The sequence below is a fragment of the Procambarus clarkii genome, chromosome 38, assembly GCF_040958095.1.
Source record: "Procambarus clarkii isolate CNS0578487 chromosome 38, FALCON_Pclarkii_2.0, whole genome shotgun sequence".
NCBI lineage: Eukaryota > Metazoa > Arthropoda > Malacostraca > Decapoda > Cambaridae > Procambarus > Procambarus clarkii.
In genome coordinates, this window is record NC_091187.1 from 36,668,896 (window position 1) to 36,690,130 (window position 21,235).

Sequence of the window (21,235 nt, forward strand, 5' to 3'; positions counted from 1 at the left end):
CTACCCTGGCTTTGCCCCCTGGAGAGGCCACTCCAGACCGACAACCAGAACGGAACACCATAGTCTCCTGAGACAGATGGACGCCTACTACTTGGATGGTCCACCAGTTTTTACATTCTTGTAAAGCCACTAGCAAGTATTGCGTCTCGGGGAGGTCCTTTATCCTAATACGACTAAGTCCTAAGATTAATATTAATCTTAATTAATAACTCCGGAATACGACCCGTCAAATCGTTTCACTGCTGGGTGAAGAGAGGCATAATGTTAAGGATTGGAACCCAGTCAATCCTCCCCAGCCAGGATACGAACCCAGACTATACTGTTCGCGAAGTGCTGGGGCTAGTGTTTCACCACTGCGCCACGGGGACTGCATGCACGGGGACCAGTCATTGAAAGTTGCACAACAATTGGGAACACTAGTAAGAAAGTCAACTTTATTTTCAAGGAAAATAAAGTTATTGAACTGTAAACATCTCTGGTGCGGCCACATTTGGACTGCTGTATCAAGCATAGAGGCCTCAGCTTCACAACATATCTGCTGTGGAGAAAGTACAACACAGAGCGACAAAAAGCATCTCAGAACTAAATCGGCTCCCATACCAGGAACGGTTGAGGGCCCCAGGACTAACACAGCAAGCCAGACGGGGCATGGTGGCTCCCATACCAGGAACGGTTGAGGGCCCCAGGACTAACACAGCAAGCCAGACGGGGCATGGTGGCTCCCATACCAGGAACGGTTGAGGGCCCCAGGACTAACACAGCAAGCCAGACGGGGCATGGTGGCTCCCATACCAGGAACGGTTGAGGGCCCCAGGACTAACACAGCAAGCCAGACGGGGCATGGTGGCTCCCATACCAGGAACGGTTGAGGGCCCCAGGACTAACACAGCAAGCCAGACGTGGCATGGTGGCTCCCATACCAGGAACGGTTGAGGGCCCCAGGACTATCACAGCAAGCCAGACGGGGCATGGTGGCTCCCATACCAGGAACGGTTGAGGGCCCCAGGACTAACACAGCAAGCCAGACGGGGCATGGCGGCTCCCATACCAGGAACGGTTGAGGGCCACAGGACTAACACAGCAAGCCAGACGGGGCATGGTGGCTCCCATACCAGGAACGGTTGAGGGCTCCAGGACTAACACAGCAAGCCAGACGGGGCATGGTGGCTCCCATACCAGGAACGGTTGAGGGCCCCAGGACTAACACAGCAAGCCAGACGGGGCATGGTGGCTCCCATATCAGGAACGGTTGAGGGCCCCAGGACTAACACAGCAAGCCAGACGGGGCATGGTGGCTCCCATACCAGGAACTGTTGAGGGCCCCAGGACTAACACAGCAAGCCAGACGGGGCATGGTGGCTCCCATACCAGGAACTGTTGAGGGCCCCAGGACTAACACAGCAAGCAAGACGGGGCATGGTGGCTCCCATACCAGGAACTGTTGAGGGCCCCAGGACTAACACAGCAAGCCAGACGGGGCATGGTGGCTCCCATACCAGGAACGGTTGAGGGCCCCAGGACTAACACAGCAAGCCAGACGGGGCATGGTGGCTCCCATACCAGGAACGGTTGAGGGCCCCAGGACTAACACAGCAAGCCAGACGGGGCATGGCGGCTCCCATACCAGGAACGGTTGAGGGCCCCAGGACTAACACAGCAAGCCAGACGGGGCATGGTGGCTCCCATACCAGGAACGGTTGAGGGCCACAGGACTAACACAGCAAGCCAGACGGGGCATGGCGGCTCCCATACCAGGAACGGTTGAGGGCCCCAGGACTAACACAGCAAGCCAGACGGGGCATGGTGGCTCCCATACCAGGAACGGTTGAGGGCCCCAGGACTAACACAGCAAGCCATACGGGGCATGGTGGCTCCCATACCAGGAACGGTTGAGGGCCCCAGGACTAACACAGCAAGCCATACGGGGCATGGTGGCTCCCATACCAGGAACGGTTGAGGGCCCCAGGACTAACACAGCAAGCCAGACGGGGCATGGTGGCTCCCATACCAGGAACGGTTGAGGGCCCCAGGACTAACACAGCAAGCCAGACGGGGCATGGTGGCTCCCATACCAGGAACGGTTGAGGGCCCCAGGACTAACACAGCCAACCACAGTATACAGAAGAGTGTACAGTATACAGAAGAGTGTACAGTATACAGAACAGTGTACAGTATGCAGAACAGTGTAGAGTATACAGAACACCGTACAATATACAGAACAGCATACAGAAGAGTGTTCAGTATACAGAAGAGTGTACAGTATACAGAAGAGTGTACAGTATACAGTATGCAGAACCCTGTACAGTATACAGAAACCCGTACGTTATACAGAACAGTGGATAGTATACAAAACAGTGTACAGTATACAGAACAGCATACAGTATGCTGAACGGCGTACAGTATACAGAACAGCATACAGTATACAGAGCAGTGTACAGTATACAGAACCCTGTACAGTATACAGAACCCTGTGCAGTATACAGAACAGTGTACAATATACAGAACAGTGTACAGTATACAGAACCTCGTACAGTATACAGAACACTGTACCAATAATCCTGTCCAATAACGTTGATCAGCTTACAGCCACTGATACTGCTATTGAATTCAATAGGTTCTTCTCATCCATTGGGTCATCCCTTGCTAATGATATTCCATCTTCCACGACTAATGTTCAGGACTATCTTACAGGTAACTACCCATAGTCTATGTACCTAACGCCCGCTAATTCCACTTATGTAAATGAGGTAATCCTTTCCCTTAAGACCAGGTCTAGTGCCCTTTCGGAGATACCAATTCTAATCCTTCCTAACTTGTCTAAAATATTTGAAAAACTAATCTACAAGCAGCTTTACTCCTATCTAGCCAAACACAATATACTTAGCTCATGTTAATATGGCTTTAGACCCACCAAAAAAGCATTAACGATGCACTTATTAGTACGATTAACTTGATACATGCAGCTCTTGATAAAAATGAGTTCCCTGTTGGGTTATTTGTGGACCTGCGTAAGGCTTTTGACACTGTCAACCACCAAAACCTTCTTTTTAAATTACATCATTATGGAGTCAGAGGTCACTCCTTGCAGTACCTTCAATCTTACCTTACTTACAAGCTCTAGTATGTTTCTGTGAATAATTCAATTTCTTCCACCCTACCTATCAACATTGATGTTCCTTAGGGCAGCATACTTGGCCCTCTCCTCTTTCTCATCTACATTAATGACCTTCCAAATGCCTCTCAACACCTCAAATCAATTCTATTTGCTGACGAAACAACCTTCATCTTCTCCAGTCCTGACCCTCTTGCTTTAATTGTCACAGTGAATACTGAACTAAATAAAGTCCGTCTCTGGCTAACTGCCAACAAACTCACCCTCAACATTGACAAAACTTTCTATATTTTGTTTGGCAATAAATCCTCAAATCAAATTAATCTAAGGATAAACAATATTCAAATTTGTAACAAAGTAGATGGCAAATTCTCTGGTGTTCTCATAGACACCAAGCTGAATTTCCAGGGACACATTCTAAATATATCAAAAAAAGTTTCAAAAACTGTTGGCATTCTTTCTAAGATCAGATATTATGTACCTCGCCCTGCCCTGGTGATGCTCTATTACTCTCTCATCTATCCTTATCTCAATTATGGTCTCTGTGCTTGGAGTTCTACTACACAAAATCATTTATGCCCTCTAATTATTAAACACAAAGCTGCTATTAGAACAATATCTAACTCTGGCCCCAGACAGCACTCGGTACCCTTACTCAAATCTTTAAATATGTTAGATATTAAGTCACTGCACATCCTCTCATGTGTACTCAATATATTTAAAACTCTGAACTGCAATGTCAATCCTGAACTTAGAAGCTTCCTAGAAGGTTGTAACAGAACTCATGGGCATCGCACCAGAAACAAATACCTAATTGATATTCCAAGAGTGCGACTTAACCAAACTAGAAATACTCTACAATTGAAGGGACCCAGAATGTGGAACGACCTTCCCAATCATGTCAAAGACTGTACCTCCCTCAACCAGATTAAGAGTAAAACCAAGTACTACCTAATTAACTCCATGTAACCTACCTTACCCCCTAAATGTCAACCCATGTCTTGCTATTTTTTTTAAACAATGCTGTTTGTTTACCAACTTGTACAATTGCTGATTTCTGCCATGTTCCCCCCTTTTTTTATTTTTTTTCAACATAATTTATACCTAATCCCAATTACTATTAAGTTTTAGTCTAAGTTCCCCCCCCCACATTGCCCGAAACGCTTTGCGTACTAGTGGCTTTAGGTATTGTATGTACTAGCTCTATTTATAAACCCAACGTTATGTTCGTAAATCAACTATGTATGTACTTTCCTGAATAAAATTTACTTTACTTTACTTACTTTACCAGTAATAGAAGACAAAAGACCCTGCCAATGGGCAAGGATTGAGGAATGAATAACTGGGTAGAAGTTGGAATAGAGGATACCTTTACGGGAGATGGCACAAGTGTGGAGAGCCTCCTTAGCGGCAGCGTCTGCATGCTCATTTAAGGACACACCAATATGGCTGGGAACCCAACACAACTACACTGTCTTCAATCTACTAGAGATAACAAACAGCATGTTGAGTTTCGACTACTACAGGATGGACTGGATTAAAGCACTCCAGAGCCCTGAGGGCACTGTGAGTGTCAACTACAACAACAAAGGAGAGTTGACAGCGAGAAAGCTGTGACGAAGGACATACAAAATAGCATAAAGTTCCACCATGAAGATGCTAGTCTCCGGAGGCAGGCGACACATATAGGTGTTGTCAGGAAAAACAACAGAGTAGCCTACACCGTCGGCAGACTTAGACCCTTCTGTACTTAGATTTAGACCCAGACTTTACTCCCCTTACCCCCCCCCCCCCTGAAGGAGGGGTAATAGCTTTAGTCACGTGAGTCAAAGTTTTACAAAACTGAGGAAAGGGGACCCTTCAAAGGGGCAAGGACGGAACGACATGAAGAGAAATATTGGTAACAAGAACCGAAAGAGAATCTTGTATGCGAGACAATCGTACAGAAAGAGGTAAGTGGTGAAAGGGAACAGGGGACCACAGGAGGAGTAAAGGTCAAAGTACGACATTAACGAGAGTAAGGGACCGTGCAAGGTAGCGAAGACAGTAGCGATCATGTTGATCCTGTAGAGACAGGACGCCAGTTTGGGCGTTAGCGATCACAGGCTTAGGGTAGGAGTCGAAAGAAAGGCACCAGATCTGAGGAGCAACCCAGTATGGTGCAGAGCATCCAAACAGCGAAGAGTAGAAGGAGAAGTAGATGAGTAAGCAGGGCAACCATAATCGAGTTTAGACAGTAAGAGAGAGGAATGTAGAAAGAGGAGCATGCGCCTATCCGCTCCCCAAGAAGTATGAGACAAGACCTTATATCGGTTAGGGGCCTTAGAGCGTTCAACTCGGAGGTAAGAGATATAGGGCGACCAAGACACACAAGTGTCAAAGATTAACCTCAAAAGATTAGCAGGATCTTTGTACTCAAGGGGATGACCACTTTACGGGGATGAAGAACGACCTGCTTCTAAGTAAAAGTAATAGCACAAGTTTTAGTTGTAAAGAACTTGAAGCCATGATTGGTGACCCAAGACGACACGGCATCAATCATAAGTTAAAGCCGTCGTTGAAGGAAAGGCGAGTCATCACCTCGACCACAGAGGGTAAGATCATCAACATAGAGTGCTGAGAAGATGCCAGAGGGAAGGGAGGAAGGAAGACTATTGAGGGTAACCAGAAAAAGAGTAGCGCTCAGAACATTACCTTGGGGCACACCATCGTACTGCCAAAAAGAGGCACAGGGAGTGTTACCAAACCTCACTCTAAAGGAACGACTAGAGAGAAAGCTTCGGAGGAAGAGAGGGAGATTACTACGAAGGCAAAAAGAACGGAGTTGGGACAGACTATGGTATCTCCAGGTGGTGTTGTATGCCTTTTCCAGGTCAAAAAGGACAACAACAACGGAGCAAAAGCAAAAGCAGTACGAATATGGACCACCAAGATCACCAAGACATCAGTCCAACCCACCCTCGACTCAAGTCCATTACATTTAGCGGTCGACCCCACAGACGCATTCATAAATGTTAACATGCTGTTAATTCAAAACGGGAATTTTCTCAAGTATAAATTAATATTATAATATATTAACATATTGTGTATATATAGGCATAGGTTAGGTTAGGTCAGGTGTTTACTGTTGGCGATTATTTGTATTTGTAGTACGTGGGTGAAGCATTTATAGCGTTGTGATTTGAACAAAATTCGTCAGTGAAGCACTTGTTCCGAATATGTTCGAACGTCAGTAGTTGTGAGTTGTGTGTAAACCGCTTTTCATTCATAAACAGGGGGTTTGGCGGGTGCATGGAATCACTTTTGGATCTTTGTTCGGAGGGCGGGCTGCATCAGTCAAGCTGCACCACTTGCAAAAGCCAAATTGAGAAGTGGAGAGTGTTACGAACCTTACCTCCTGTGGAGGTTGGTTTCGGTTGTAAAATGTTGGTGGACACAGGGAGAGTGTGTATTAATATAAATCTCCAGCTGAGATCAGAGAGGCCGCGAGTCATCATTATTACTCCGCCCAGTAAAGTAGTGCCTTCTCAGCTGGAGATCATCAGAAATAATGGGAACTTGAATAGCTTTACTATGTAAGGGAAAAATGGACTCTATAAAAAAGTATGCATGGGGGAATATAATAAATAAAATCATTAATGTGTTTGATAGCATATGTAAAGAGTAGAGTATTAAGGGGCGATGAGGCAAGAGAGGTGGACGCCATCTTGACTGGAAGGGGAGGTGTATCGCTGCCGACCGTTCCTGCTATTTGAGGGGGTTTCTCCGGCCTTTCAGTCAGATAAGCCTATCCTTGTCTATATCCAGGGTTGCAAGATTGGGTAGAGTAATATTGCAGAAGTTGGAGAGGTTTTATAAGAGTCCAGGTTTCCTAGAGGCAAAAATATGTGTCGTTGGATGGTAGCGGTTTGTGGCTGGGTGCTTGACACCAGGAATGGGACAGTGAGCCGTGGGGTGGTCAGAGCCACTTGAGTTATAATACATAGTGATCTTATGTTGTAAGGAAAACGCCTTGTTAAATGTAATCCTGTGACTTGTACGTATAAATTTGTGACGTGTACTAGGCTGTTTCCCTTACTCCTCATACTCCCTAGACAACCTGGTAAGGACCACCACCAAATTCTTACTAGCTCTCTATGACAACAAAAACGTATCACGGCTGATAACATCAGTAACACACGCCCCGTGATAGAGAGCTGGTGATAGCGTTCCAAGAACCACATCAGATGAACATTGACCACACGTTCAAAGAGTTTGCAGATGCAACTTGTGAGGGCAATGGGTCAGAAGTCCTTAAGTGATGTCCTTAGAGACCCAGGTTTCCGAATAGGAAGAACAACTGCCTCGAGCCAGTCCTCAGGGACTGACGACGACTCCCAGATACGGTTATACAAATTCAGTAAACACTGAAACACGCTTGGAGAGAGATGATGCAGCATCTCATAATGAATGTCATCTGAGCCTTTTGACACTGTACATGTGAATTTAAGGGCACCATCTAGAGGTTCCTTGAGGTTATCTTGAGATGATTTCGGGGCTTAGCATCCTCACGGCCCGGCCCTCGACCAGGGCCTCCTTTTTTATCCACACCCCCAGGAAGCAGCCCGTAGCAGCTGTCTAACTCTCAAGTGCGTATTTAGTGCTAGGAGGACAGGTGCATCAGGGTGAAAGAAACTCTGCACATTTGTTTTTGCCCCCACCTGGGATCGAACCTGGAACCTCAGGACTCTGAATGCTGAGCACTGTCCTCTCAGCTGTCAGGTCCCCAAAGCTCAAAAAAACATGCCCAAAGTTCCAGTACCTGACGCCTGACAGCTGGGTGGACAGCACTTCGGATTCATAGTCCTGAGGTTCCGGGTTCGATTCCCGGGTGGAAGCGAAGACAAATGGGCAAAATGTTTCTTTCATCCTAATGCCCCTGTTACCTAGCAGTAAATAGGTAACTGGGAGTTAGACACCTACTACGGGCTACTTCCTGGGTGTGGAACAATAAGGAGGCCTGGTCGAGGACTGGGCTGCGAGGACGCTAATCCCCGAAATCATCTCAAAATAACCTCAAGATAACCTATTGCAAAGTCTAGGAGAGGGAATGTACTCCTGAATGGAGCATCTGGCATCAGCAAGAATTATAGAAAGCGGAAGGGTCCTACTATCAAAAGTGATCATCACAATACGAAGAGGCTGATGACGACCACAAAAGGGTTGGGTGAACGTATCAACCTGGAGGACAGAATGGTCTTGGGCTGCAAGGATATGTTTAATATCCTCGTGGCAGTCTTTCAGGTCCCTAACACCAGCCGCAACATAGTGCGGGTGGTTAACAGTGCCAATACTGACATTTAACCAGGCATTTTTGGAGATCCCAACAGGGGTCTCCCCAATGCTGGACAATATGGCTAAGTGGGCAGCTGCTTCCTGAGAAGGAGCAGCAATGACACATGAACCAGTACGGATGAGGTTAAAAGAAACAGAGGTATCCACTGAATCAACGAGGTGTTTATGGAGGAAGAAATCGTCAGACTGTGTAGAATCCAGATGGTTGAGATCAAAGTATTTAGTCCACAAAGCAGGGCCAAACAAGGTGTGGAACATATTAGCACTGGCAGGAATCATGCAAAATGCAGCTGTGTGGGGGGGAGGGGGGGGGGGGTTTGAACGAAGTACCCCCAGTAAGAGAGGGGGGGGGGGTTAAAAGTGATGAGGTGGTCATCCCTGGGGTCGTAGAGCTCAACCCCACCACAGAGGTGGGAGGGGACCGGAGGGGGTTAATCAAAAGGGTCAAAGGAGTAGCTTGGTCTGGGCCCAATGTAGCGGGGGCTAAAGAGCCCAATCTTCCAACACAGTCAGCCTCGGGGGCTTGGTCGTCCACCCCACGAGCCTGGGGAAGTTATAAGAGGATCATTCAGTGGCATAGGAATGAGCAGGTAATAATTTAATTTACGAATAAACTCCCATACTCACCATGGAAACACAATTAGAAGATAGAACACCCAGCAAGATGGGGCCCCCCCATCCCAGGGATGAGTATCATGAGTATACTCCCCGCAATCATCACCTTAAGAACCGTCAGTCCGTCGAAATCGGGTTCAGCAACGCAGGTGAGGATTGACAATAAAGGCGTCCCCTCCCCTCACAACGTCGGGTACCACAGTTCTACGGGTGAAAGTTTGCCTCCCCAAACATCCGGGCGTCAAAACAGAAGATGTTCGAAAAAGTATTGAAGCATGCAAAAGATCGGCGGGAAATGACAATTAGAAAGAAGAAGAGGGAGAAGGCAAAACGAAACCTGAGGAAGAGGAAACAGCATCCAGCATGATTAGTGAAGACGGCAGAGGACTGTTCCATGGAGCATCACATCCTGGCTGCTGCCCACTAAGCACCTCTCACGAAAGGACAATGGGGTACGTCCTTTAGAAGCATAAGGTTACTAAAGGACAGAGGAAATGCTGTCCCATGGAGCATCACACTCTGACAGCAGCCCACCAAGCCTCCTCACGTCAACAACGGGCAGGAATGTGAAGGGGTGACGGTAGGAGACCAACTCCATCGTCACCCGGCGTTAAACCCTAAACTACTGCAGCAGACAACGACTGTCAAGTGGAAGGCAGTACAGGGGCTATGTTGACCCAAACCAACACTGATGCAACCCTACCAACAGCCATGTTAACTCTGCCTCAGGGGAAAAGGTAACTACTAGTCAGGGGCTGTTTTATGAGGGTTACCAGAAAACGTTTGTCACACAGAGAGCAGAACAAATGGAATTCAAACCAGTGATGCAGGTCACCTTGAATATACTTGGGTTTTTATCCAACAGTGGACCTAAACCCTACAACATAGTCAAACCCTACATTCCCTTGGGTGGTTACCTCAGACCTGTATTCTCTATAGTCGTGAACACAATCCCATCTGACCTACATGTACCAGGTCTTGGGATCACAATTAAACATTTAAAACAGCAGCGAGTCAAATTAGCTGACCCATAAAACAAATCTGACCGTATCAAAGATATAGGAGTGTTAATGGGGTCAGATTATTATAAATTCATCTCTGGCAAACACCAATTGCACGGGATGACCGTACTGAACTCTGCAGGTGGAGAGTCCCATTGTGTGAAGAGAACTAGAATGGTGGAGATGTGATTATAAACTAGTGGAGAAAGGGGGAACTCCTCCCATTGTGTGAAGAGAACTAGAATGGTGGAGATGTGATTATAAACTAGTGAAGATATTGACTATTATACGTTTCACCTTTTTTAAGCCGGGTCTTTCCCTCTACCCCCGTCCACTCCCACAGCAGTACACAGGTGCACATAGTTACACAGCAGTACACAGGTGCACATAGTTACACAGCAGTACACAGGTGCACATAGTTACACAGCAGTACACAGGTGCACATAGTTACACAGCAGTACACAGGTGCACATAGTTACACAGCAGTACACAGGTGCACATAGTTACACAGCAGTACACAGGTGCCATAGTTACACAGCAGTACACAGGTGCACATAGTTACACAGCAGTACACAGGTGCACATAGTTACACAGCAGTACACAGGTGCACATAGTTACACAGTAGTACACAGGTGCATATAGTTACACAGCAGTACACAGGTGCACATAGTTACACAGCAGTACACAGGTGCACATAGTTACACAGCAGTACACAGGTGCACATAGTTACACAGCAGTACACAGGTGCACATAGTTACACAGCAGTACACAGGTGCACATAGTTACACAGCAGTACACAGGTGCACATAGTTACACAGCAGTACACAGGTGCACACAGTTACAAAAGCAGTGTGTAAACAAGAGGCTGGGTTGATATATTTGGAGGAGAGTGTGAAGCCCAGACTGTTACTGGGTCTCAGCCAGCAAGGGAGGCGCCACGCTGCCAGATGCATCAGTGTAAACATTGCCCCAACATCCCAGTGGAGTGTTTAAGGCACTCAACAACGGGTCGTTAGCAGTGTCTCCTATGACCAACTGCTCATACCTTTCCATGCATGTAATATTCTTTTGTCTTGGTGTCGAGAATGGCTGATCTTAATTACCTCAGGGAATGTTATTGATGAACAATCGTCAAGGGACTTACCAATATTAGACATATATGTGCAAGTTAGTGTACCCATTATTGTCGTCCATTATGTGGAGTGTTTGACCATATGTTGATTTATTGGTAACTAATAAAATAAATAAATAAATATGTTTATTCAGGAAAGGTACATACATACAAGTGATGTTACATTAATGGATTGATATATAGATAGAGCTAGTACATACAATGCCTAAAGCCACTATTACGCAATGCGTTTCGGGCAAGAAAACATTAATATCTAGAACTTAATACTAATTGAGCATAAAGAATAAAAAGTGTTGAGAAGAAATACAAATAAAGATAAAAAAAAGGGGGAACATGACTGAAAAAGCAGCACAAATACAATAGGTTGACAAACAGTGTTGATTTAAAAAAAAAAAAAATACAGACATGGGTTGACAATAGAGGAGTGAGGTAGGTTACAGGGAATTTATTTGGTAGTGTTGTTTAGTTTTTATCTTAAACTGGTTGAGAGAGGTACAGTCTTTAACATGGTTGAGAAGGTCATTCCACATTCTGGGTCCCTTGATTTGTAGAGCATTTCTAGTTTGATTAAGTCGTACTCTAGGAATATCAAAACTGTATTTATTTCTGGTGTGGTGCTCATGGGTTCTGTTACAACCGTCAATGAAGCTTTTGAGGTCAGGATTGCCATTACAGTTCAGCGTTTTATATATGTATAATACACAAGATATATGTATAATACACAATCTTACAGAGGCACTTTACAATATTAACTGGGATTCTGAATTCAATAATACCCATGATATAAATTCATTAGCTAACCTCTTCATCTCCAAAACTCTAAGCCTCTACAACCTTCATTGTCCCCTTCTTACCAAGCAAGTAACTGACAAAAGATTAAACAATCCATGGATCACAAGTGGCATTCTCAACTCAATCAACAAGAAACATGAATATGAAAAGAAAGTTAGGATTGCCCTAGTTTCAAAGGAAGTAGCTAAAAGGTACTCATCAATGCTTACCAGTATCATAAGAAAGGCAAAACTTGCATATTATGTGAATAGATTCAATGAAGCAAAAGGCAACATGAAAAGCACTTGGAAAACTATCTCTAGTATCCTAGGAACTAAACAACACTCACATAACCAAATAAAACTCTATAAGGATGGGGATATACCGTCAACTGATTTAGAAATGGCAAATGAATTTAATAGTTTCTTTTCATCGGTTGGTGCTAATGTTGCCAGTAAAATCCCACAGACTCAGACACATATTAACACATATCTCTCAGGCAGCTATCCAAACTCTCTTCTCCTTTCACCAATCAGCCCGGCAGATGTTGTGTCCATCATACATTCTCTAAAAACCAAGGCAGGGAACACCAGTGAAATTCCGTCCATTGTGTACAAGAGAGCCTCCCATGCCCTTGCCCCACCCATAGCACTACTGTTCAACAAATCTATAGAGTATCACACCTTCCCTGATATCCTCAAAAAAGCAAGAGTAACGCCAGTCCATAAAGGAGGCAATCCGGCGGACATAAACAATTATAGACCAATATCAAATCTACCCATTCTATCAAAAATATTTGAAAAAATTATTTACAAACAGCTCTATTCCTACCTCGTAAAATTCGACATACTCAGCCCCTGCCAGTTTGGCTTCCGGTCCCAAAAGAGCACCAATGATGCAATCATTAGTCTCCTTGACATTATCTACTCAGCCCTTGACAAAAATGAGTTTCCGATTGGACTCTTCATTGACCTAAGAAAAGCCTTTGATACTGTTAATCACAACTACCTCTTACTTAAACTCCAGCATTATGGAATCCGAGGCCTTGCCCTTGACTACATCCGATCCTATCTTAGTGACAGACACCAATATGTAACCATCAATGATACAACTTCTTCCACTCTACCAATTACCGTTGGAGTGCCACAGGGCAGCATCTTAGGACCTCTTCTATTTCTTATATATATAAACGATCTACCTAATGTCTCTAATATTCTCAAACCTATATTGTTTGCTGACGATACTACCCTTATCTACTCAAACCTCAACCCACATACACTAAATAATGTTGTGAATAATGAATTAAAAAAAGTCTACTTATGGATGTCAACGAACAAACTAACATTAAACATCGAAAAGACTTACTACATCTTATTTGGAAGCAAATCATCAAATGCAATTCAGCTACAGATAGACAACATTAACATCAGTAATAAAATGATGGCAAGTTTCTTGGCCTATTCCTAGACAAGAGACTCAACTTCAGCACCCACATTCAACACATAACTAAGAAAGTCTCTAAGACAGTTGGTATACTCTCCAAAATCAGATATTATGTTCCTAACTCTGCTCTCCTCTCACTATATTATGCACTAATCTACCCCTATCTTAATTATGGTATCTGTGCATGGGGGTCTACCACTGCAAACCACCTTAAGCCCATCATCACACAGCAAAAATCTGCTATCAGAATAATAACTAACTCTGCTTTCAGACAACACTCAGCTCCATTGTTTAAATCCCTAAACTTGCTAAATATTAACTCCCTCCACACATTCTCTTGTGTCAACTACATTTACAAAACCCTGTTCTTAAATGCAAACCATGCTCTGAAACTCTCCCTGGACAGATGTAATAGGACCCATTATCACCACACCAGAAATAAATATCTCTTTGATATCCCCAGGGTCAAACTTAATCTGTGTAAACACTCAATGCAAATTAAGGGACCTAGTCTATGGAACTCACTCCCTAGTGAATTGAAAAACTGTAAAACTTTTGCCTTATTTAAAAGCAAAACCAAAAAGTACCTAACTTCATCTTCTTAGTTTCCTACACTGAGCTTTAAATTTGCTCTGTACCTAGTGTTACCCAATCTCCTAATTTTTATGTAATATCAAACAACCTTATCATTGTGTTCATTGCTGTCTTCTTTTATGTGCTAGCCATATGCTGTATTGTGACTTCCAATTTTTGTCAACTACCATTCAAGCTGTCATTGCAATCAATCTTATATTGTTTCTGCTGTATTGTGCCTACCAATTTGTTGTCAACTACCATTTTAAGCTGTCATTGCAATCAATCTTAGCTACCTATGTGCTTTAATATACTGTACCTACAATTTTCTCTCATCTTCTTTTTTTTCATTCCATGTAATCTGTTATAATTTTTTTGTCTATAAATTTTGCAAGTATTTACCTCCTTAAAATTTTCTTAGATTAAGGACCTGCCCGAAACGCTGCGCGTGCTAGTGGCTTTACAAGACTGTAATTACCATATTTGTATCCTCACATTCCTTATGTACATTCTTGTATATGCATAAATAAATAAATAAATAAATAACAAGAGAGAATGTGCAGTGACTTAATATCTAACATATTCAGAGATTTGAGTAAGGGTACCAAGTGATGTCTGGGGCCAGAGTTGGATATTGTCCTAATAGCAGCTTTGTGTTGGGTAATAAGAGGACGTAAATGATTTTGGGTAGTAGAACCCCAAGCACAAATACCATAGTTGAGGTATGGATAGATGAGGGAGTAATAGAGAGTAACCAGGGCAGGGCGGGGTACATAATATCTGATCTTAGAAAGAATGCCAACAGTTTTTGAAACTTTTTTTGATATATTTAGAATGTGACCCTGGAAATTCAGCTTGTGGTCGATGAGAACGCCAAGGAATTTGCCATCTAATTTGTTACAAATTTGGGTATTGTTTATTTTGAGATTTATCTGATTAGAGGATTTATTGCCAAACAGAATATAAAACGTTTTGTCAATGTTAAGGGTGAGTTTGTTGGCAGTTAGCCAAAGATGGACTTTCTCTAGCTCAGTATTTACTGTGGCATTTAGAGCAAGGGGGTCAGGACTGGAGTAAATGAAGGTTGTGTCGTCAGCAAATAGAATTGGTTTGAGGTGTTGGAAGGCATTTGGAAGGTCATTAATGTAGATGAGAAAGAGGAGAGGGCCAAGTATGCTGCCCTGAGGAACACCAATGTTGATGGGTAGGGTGGGGGAAATTGTATTATTCACAGAAACATACTGGAGCCTGTCAGTAAGATAAGATTTGAGGTATTGCAGGGAGTGTCCTCTGACTCCATAATGATGTAATTTAAGAAGAAGGTTTTGATGGTTGACAGTGTCAAAAGCCTTACGCAGGTCCACAAATAACCCAACAGGAAACTCCTTTTTATCAAGAGCTGCGTGAATTAAGTTAATCATACTAATAAGTGCATCGTTAGTGCTTTTTTTGGGTCTGAAGCCGTATTGACAAGAGCTAAGTATATTGTGTTTGGCTAGAAAAGAGTAAAGCTGCTTGTAGATTAACGTTTCGAATATTTTTGACAAGTTAGGCAGGATTGATATAGGTCTGTAGTTGTTAACATTGCTATTGCTATTGCCCCAGCAATGCAATAGCAGGGGCTAGAGATCTGGAGGCTTTTTTATAAATTAAAGTTGGTATCTCCTCGAGGGCACTAGACTTGGTTTTAAGGGAAAGGATTATTTCATTGACATCAGTGGAACTAGTAGGCTTTAGGTACAGAGACTGTGGATAGTTACCTGTAAGATAGTCCTTAACATCAGTACAGGAAGATGGAATATCATTTGCAAGGGATGACCCAATGGAAGAGAAGAACCTATTGAACTCAATAGCAGAATCAGAGGCTGAAAGCTGACCAGCGTTATTGGAAAGGAGTGTTGGTTTGTTATTTAAAATCTTCTTTGATTCCAATATTTGTGAAATTGTTCTCCAAGTTTTTTTAATGTTGCTCTTTATTTGGGTAAATTTATCTTCATAGTATTTAGTTTTGGCTCTCCTAATTATTTTAGATAGCAATAATGAGTAATTCTTTGAGAATTCTTTGGAGACTGTTCCTAGCCTATACTTCTTCTCAAGGTTGTGTTTTTTGTTAATGGATTTAAGTATTCCCTTTGTAAGCCAAGGATTGTTAAGTCTTTTGCTTGTGACTTGTTTTGTAAGCATAGGACAGTGGGTGTTATAAAGGCTAAGAGTTGTTTGAAGAAAAGATTGCACTGCTAGGTTGATGTCCCCTATGTTACCTAACTCGGACTCCCAGTTGACATTATCAGCAGCAGTTATAAAATTGTTTATAGCAGTTTCATTGTGCAGCCTAAAGCTTAACTCCCTTGTCTCTAGAGGTGGTTTGCTAATGTTAGTTAAGAGAAATGTGGGGTAATGGTCTGTAGTGCTATCGGTGATTATACCTGAAGTAAGCGGAGAGGTTATGTTGGTCCAGATGTGATCTAGAGTCGTGGCAGTACTATCAGTGATTCTAGTTGGTCTAGTGATTAAGGGTATGAGGAAGCAGGAATTCATACAGTTGAGGAAGCTAACAGCAGTAGGGTGTTCAGGCTCGCAGAGGTCAATATTAAAGTCCCCTGCGATAATTAGATGGTTTTTGTTCAATCTGTTATCTAGTATTAGATTTCTAAGGTTTGAATTGAATTCGGACACATCAGTGTTAGGAATTCTATAGACTGCACCCACAGACAGGACAGACTCGGCACCCTTGACTCTGAAACTGGCGAAGATATACTCCCCACAGCAGTCTCTAGTTCAAATTATTTTTAAGCATGTTAGTTCTTGGTGGTAGTAAAGAGCAGTACCACCACCTCTCTGCATTTGACGACAGTTGTGAATTGCCGAGTAGTTAGGCATGTTAAAGAGTTGAGTATTATCCTCTTTCAACCACGTTTCAGTAAGTATAATAAAAGAGAATTTGTTGTCAATAGTTTCAATCAAGGCACTAACATCATCGAAGTGTTTACCTAGGGATCTAACGTTCAAGTTGATTACAGAGATATTGTGATTATCTGTTAATACATTGTTTACATCATGTGCTGTAAAATATCTGCAATTTTGATCATTGAAGTGATGATTGTCATAGATAGTGGATAAGAGGTTTAGTTCTGGGTCTATACTTGTCTGCATAAAAAGGCTGTTTGCAGGAAAACAAGGCAAGAATGGCAAATTACAAAATAGAAAACAAAGAAAAAAGTAGATTAAAAATTCTAAAGTAAAATAAACTTAATGGTAATTTTAAGTAAAAAGAAAAAAAACTTAATGGGAACTAGGAATGTAAAAAATTAACTAGAATAATTAACAATAGATGACCAAAAAAGTAAAAAAACAATTATGAAATCTATAAGATGAAAAGCTTGCTTACTATACTATTATAAGTACACTATATAATAGTGTACTTACTTACTTACTTACTATTACGTACTTACTATACTATTATAAGTACACTATAGTTGAATACTAAAGTTACACTAAAACAAACTGAGGTAGTTTAAATAGAGATACACTCAGGAACACTGGATAATGAAGTTAATACTAGAGGACACAGGCAAAGCCAGTGTACTATGGAACATGGGAGTAAAAAGAAAAAAAGACAATAATACAATAGACAATATTATTCTTTTTTTTTTTTTAACTAAAGTTAAAACCTTTTGAAGGGAAAGGCACAGCTAAAGTACACAAAGGTAGTTAAATGAGATTATAATTTGAATTCAGGCTATACAGCAGATATCCCACAGTCACTGAGGAAAGAATTAAGGTGAGCTTCTGTGGTTATTGAATAGGTTTTTCCAGTGTCAGTCCTCCTAGCTATAATTTTACCATCTCGCACAAAATAGTGTTTTATTGTAGGGGAATTTTTGCAGAAGCCACGCAGTTTAAAAAAGAGATTTTGCCTGCACCTGGTCAGACATTCATTCACATAAACAGTGAATTTACTAGCAACTGCAGATGAGATAAGATCAGTCTTGCGGGAGCAGCTATCTAATTTTAATCGAATTCGCCTATTATTAGTACCAGATGATTTGGTACCCACTCTATAAGCTGCTTTGATGTCATTTTTTTGGATCGAATAACTTAACTTATCCTGCAATACTTTGATCACGATGGCAGCACAGTCTTCACCACCAGTTTCTTGGGGAAAATCACATGAAGAGATAATTACAGACTCAAGTAGTTTATGTTGGTCTGTCTCGTCTTGGGTAACAGTGTGTTGTTGTTTCTTGGCTGTACTTAACTCAGATAGCAGACTTTACCTTGCTCTGGGGTTTCCAACTTCCACCAACCCAGAGTTATATCCATGCATCCGCCATGTTGTTGTCTGTCTTTTCCCAGGTCTGATTTGTACACCTGCCCAGTTGTCCCAGCCACACGTGAACCCTATCTGAGAAGATCAAGGGGGAGGCACGTAACACAAAGTCCTCCCCCACCAGACCCAGCAACTAACCACATGGTTACTTAGGGTTGGTGACAATACACCAGTCACCCAGCCGTCACCTAACGTCACTAACGAGGTTGTCTTGGCTCAGTATGCTGTCCACAAGGATGCAGTCACCAGATGCCAAAGTTTTACACCATCGTGGGTGGTTGTCTCGACGTCACCACCACCCACGAGGACTTAGGAAGGGAAGAATGCTTTACTGGCACTTGCTAGGCTGTGTGGGGAGAAGAGAAAGGAAATTAGGAGCAAGTATTGGCAGGAGTTTGCAGAGAAAGTTGGGAGTAACAGAAACTTGAAGGAAATCTGGCAAGACGTAAATAAAATAAGGGGTAAAAAGCACAATTTTGTTGCACATCCAGACCCGCAAGGAATTGCAAATGGGCTCGTAAATAAATGGGCGGAAGCTGCCAAACTTAGTTCATTACCCGCTGTAACGAGAGAGTCATTAGATTCTTGGAAAGATCTAAGAAAGGATTTTATACTTATAGCAGGTAACAGTGGTGATGTCACTTGCACAGGTATTACCAGAGAAGAACTAATAACGGCGATTAAAGTTGGGAAATCTACCGCCCCTGGGGATGATGGAGTAACTTATGAAATACTTAATGAACTTGCCACTATGACGAAAAGCCCACTTTTAAACCTCTTTAATATTAGTTATAAAGAGGGCAGTATTCCCAGTAAATGGAAAAAAGCTATGATCATCCCTATCCCTAAAGCCAATGGAGAGTACAGACCTGTGTCTTTAACCTCGTGTTTTTGTAAAATGATGGAGAGGATCATTTTAAATAGACTTTTATATATAATAGGTGATCAACTGTCTAGTAATTTGTTCGGGTTCCTCAGAGGAAAAAGTACCTCTGATTGTATTATTAAATGTCTTGCTAATGGTAATGATTATTATAGAATTTTTATTGATTTACAAGGAGCTTTTGATAAAGCCAACAAAGAGGTTATTTTATATGAATTAGCTGGTCTTGGTGTTAAAGGGAGATTATTGCGCTGGATAGGGGATTATCTTTACGAAAGGAAGGCTCAGGTGTGGTATCAAGGTTGTGTCAGGTGTGAGATCCTTTGAACTCGGCACACTTCAGAGAGGAGTGTTGAGTCCCACCTTGTTTAATGTACTAATGAATAAGATAGCATCTGAGAGATACTCAAATGGGGTAACTCCGACCATATATGCCGATGATATTTTGTTTCAGGGGCAAAGATAATTCAGAGGTTCAAACAGTGTTGGATAATTTCGGAAACCTGTGTCACCATATGGGACTGGTGTTAAATGAAAACAAAACTAAGTTTGAATGTAGAAGTCGGAGGCCCATTATATTGAAAATAAACGGTAAAAATATATAGAGAGTTAATATATATATAAATATTTAGGCATATATGTTGGATATACCCATGAGAGTTTGGAAGCTGAGATGAACAGACTGTTGGGTCAATGTCGGAAGAGATTACAACCTCTGAAGGCCTTGGCATCCTGTGGAAAAGGAGTGGGAGTCCCTGTGCTACGAATGATATACTTGAGTACTGTAAGATCTCTTATTGATTATGCTGCACCTGTCATTTCCTGTCATGTCATTTCCAATCGACTTTAGAATGGTCCAGGACGGACCGAAACGTCGTCGTCCCTTCAACTTCTAGTGTGTGGTCTGGTCAACACTGTCATTTCTTGTTTTGGTAAAAGTAGGACGGGCAAGTTGGAGAAGGTACAAAATGAAGCCATGAGAATTATCTTAGGATGCCCAAGAAATGCTATGATTGAGATAATGAGGATGGAGTTGAATCTGCAGAGTATTGGGGATAGAATTGTAGAGATAAATGTAGCCTCTGCCATTAGATTAATGAGAGGTGGGGGAGCCAATGAATTAATCCTCTCGGTTCAAAAGGTGGGAAGTAGTGAACAATGTATGATGAAGAAGAGAGTATATATGAATAACTTATGTTCTAATGTTATAAAGTATGATGTTATTACAGAGTTTATTGCTGTGCCCAAGAGAAAATTCACACCACCATGGGAGGATTGTAATGTAGATGTAGTAATTATTCCCTTGCAAAAGAAAAAAAGTATGTATGAAATAAGAGAGCTGAGGGCAACATACGATTGTATAATTAGAAAACTGCCTACAGAAAACACTCTACATGTATATTGTGATGGGTCAGTAGCTAGGGATGGGAAGGCAGGATGTGGAGTCTTGATCAGGGAGTACACTGACATTGGCACTGTAGATACTGTTAATTGACAATGTCTCTTCGACGCAGGCTGAACTCCTAGGTGTATTAGCAGGATTACAGGAAGTAGTCAAATGTGGTAAAAATGCTTGCTTCTTTATTGACAGCAGAGGAGCGTTGGTCTTTAAATAGCAGCCGCCCAGTATATCAGAATATTGTGATAGAGTGTAGAGAGAATGTTAAGAGACTAGAAAAAACTGGGTAAAAAGTAAGATTCACGTGGATCCCTTCACATGTGGGAATACTGTTGAATGAGGTAGTTGATGACATAGCGAAGAGAGCCACAGAAAAAACTCTTGTTGATGTTGAATGTCAGTTAACCTTGAAACAAATAAAACAAGAATCAAGAAGATCCAAGAGGGTGAAGAAATGATAAAGAACATAAGAACAAAGGTAACTGCAGAAGGCCTATTGGCCCATACGAGGCAGCTCCTATCTATACCCACCCAATCCAACTCATATACTTGTCCAACCCGCGCTTGAAACAATCGAGGGACCCCACCTCCACCACGTTACGCGGTAATTGGTTCCACAAATCAACAACCCTGTTACCGAAC

General features: G+C 42.5%; 1 pseudogene; it reads right to left on the bottom strand.

Annotated features, from left to right (window-relative positions):
• Window positions 1–3,436: 3,436 nt before the first annotated feature.
• The window catches only part of LOC138372334 (voltage-dependent T-type calcium channel subunit alpha-1G-like), an 83,500-nt pseudogene continuing 65,701 nt past the window's right edge, over window positions 3,437–21,235 (bottom strand).